The sequence below is a fragment of the Apteryx rowi genome, unplaced genomic scaffold, assembly GCF_003343035.1.
Source record: "Apteryx rowi isolate R43461 unplaced genomic scaffold, aptRow1 scaffold_56, whole genome shotgun sequence".
NCBI classification, from domain to species: domain Eukaryota; kingdom Metazoa; phylum Chordata; class Aves; order Apterygiformes; family Apterygidae; genus Apteryx; species Apteryx rowi.
This window is the reverse complement of record NW_020450827.1, coordinates 149,520-151,599: the sequence shown is the minus strand read 5'-3', so window position 1 is coordinate 151,599 and position 2,080 is coordinate 149,520. Positions and strand designations below refer to the sequence as shown.

General features: G+C 52.4%; 1 long non-coding RNA gene across 1 annotated transcript in view; it reads right to left on the bottom strand.

Annotated features, from left to right (window-relative positions):
• LOC112973707 overlaps positions 1-1,012 on the bottom strand; it is a 1,899-nt gene extending 887 nt beyond the window's left edge. The window contains exons 1-2 of the long non-coding RNA XR_003256050.1: positions 958-1,012; positions 545-631 (exon numbers count right to left, since the gene is read on the bottom strand). This is a non-coding gene — a long non-coding RNA (uncharacterized LOC112973707). The remainder of the gene's footprint in view (positions 1-544; positions 632-957) is intronic.
• Positions 1,013-2,080: the final 1,068 nt, after the last annotated feature.

Here is a 2,080-nt window from a genome sequence, read left to right as displayed (position 1 = left end):
GGGGGGGGAATTTCGGGGAGGGGCTGGAAAAACGCGTGCCGTCAAAGCGGATGAATTATTCAGCTCCCGAGCTGCGGAGCGAACATTAGCAGGTAATGATCTAAAATTATTAATAAATAATTTAGGCTTTAATAGCTGGGAAATGAAATTCTTAATTGCATCATAACATAATTAATGGAATTAGCTACTATGAATAAAACAAGGAGTTGTGGGTTTYTTTGGTTTTTTTTTTAAGTAAAACTGCTGTTTCTCGGAAAGGCCGTCGGTTATTTTTGCTGGAGCTGAGGTCGCAGCGAGCAGCGGCCGGGCGCCCGCGCGCTGGCGCGGCACCAGCAAGGAAAGTCCGGCGACGAGCCCGGCAAGGTCCCGCAAGCCGCGYTCCCGYGCGGGGCCGGGCGCCRCGGGCCMAGGCTGCTGCTCCCTCGCGGCCCCRTGTCAACGAGCGCGRATCGAATAAAAGCCGGGCRGCCGCGCACCACCCGCTGCCGGGGCCTTTTATTAGGCAATCATATATTTTCATTAGTTATGGTGAGGAAGCACTTACCGTTTTATGGGGTGTTTTAGTGTCTCATTCCACTGTGTTCCCTGATTACTCCGCTAACACGTCAGGGTGACATGGACCATTTTCCCCCTGCGCAGAAACGAAGCATTTCCAGCAACAGGCTGGCCGTAAACGGCGGCAGCTCCCATCTGCTGGTGCAGGGAAGTGGCCCATTAAAGCCGAGGAATCCAATTGTTCATAATTAATATACTTTATAACGCACCAAAATCCCCCAAATGTTACTACAAGGTAATCGTTTAGCTGATGCGGCGATGAGCGCGGCGGCGCCTTGCTGGGCGCTTAGCGTCTCGCTGCACGTCCCACTTGCGCCGGCGCTGCCCGAACGGCRCGCGGAGGGAGCTGCAGGCGATTCCCACGGTCCCGACCCTCGGCAGGCACGAACYGGTGACACTTACCACGCTACCGCTGATTCGCGCCGGCTGCAAACGTAGTCCTCCCCGTATATATCGCCACCAGCCCCCCTGCCGAACCGAAGCCCGGTTGCTCCTCTCAGCGGCTTCCAGGTGCTGGAATTAAAAAGAAAAAGAAAAAAAAAAAGAAGAAAATCTCGCAAGCAACCAGAATGGGAAAAGAATTGCCAGCCCTCAGAGCAAGACGGTTTGCAGCGTGATGCCAAGCTTAATCGTCGCCATTAAGCAATTATTGCACATGAAAACAGTGCCGGCAAAGTCGGCCCGCTCTCGAGCGGCGAGGGAGCGCGTTAGGCAGCGGCGGGCGCTTCCCTCTCCCCGGCTGCGGGTGAAGCCACGCTCCCGCCGCGGAAGGCTCCCGGGCGCCTAAAGAATAAATAAAGCGGCTGGCAGCCGCCGCGACCACCCCGAGCCCCACGATCACCCCGAGCCCCACGATCACCCCGAGCCCCGCGGCCACCCCGAGCCCCGCGGCCCCGCCACCCCCGGGGGCAACCTGGCCACCTTCTGCCACTTTTCAGGGGAAAAAAAACGGGAAAACGCTCTGCGAATTGTGAGTAAACAGATTTGATTCAGTCCAGAGTCTTTTTAGGGTTTGTTTTTTTTTTTTCCCTTTCCTTTCATGGTACATTTTCGGGAACAAGCCAGCCAATGGCAATAACGTACCGGGATTGAAAATGGTTTCAAAGGAGCCTTATCATGCCGGGGACATATGCACATTGAGCCTTGTAGATAGGATGAGTGTAGGTGCCTTCTGCAGGAGGCAGACAAACATATATATACAGTTTTTATTTGCTCTTTCCTTTTCCTTTGGGTTGCTGTTTTTTTCTTCTTTTTGGGGGGGCGGGGAGAAATGTTGGGGTTGTTTTGTCTTTTGCCTGCCCAGCCTGTCAGCATTGACCGGTTTTGGCTCAGTGGCTTCAGGAATTCAGTAAATCTCTTCCTTAAAGGGACACTGTCACTGGAAAAATCCTAGCAAAAAGCAGTGTGTGTGTTTCAAAGATAAAAATAAAAAAAAMCTCACCTACATTTCTAACAACATCAGAAACGGAGAAAAAGGGGAAAGTATTTTAATAGTCAATTTTTCTTTTTGACATGTGTGCTTCCC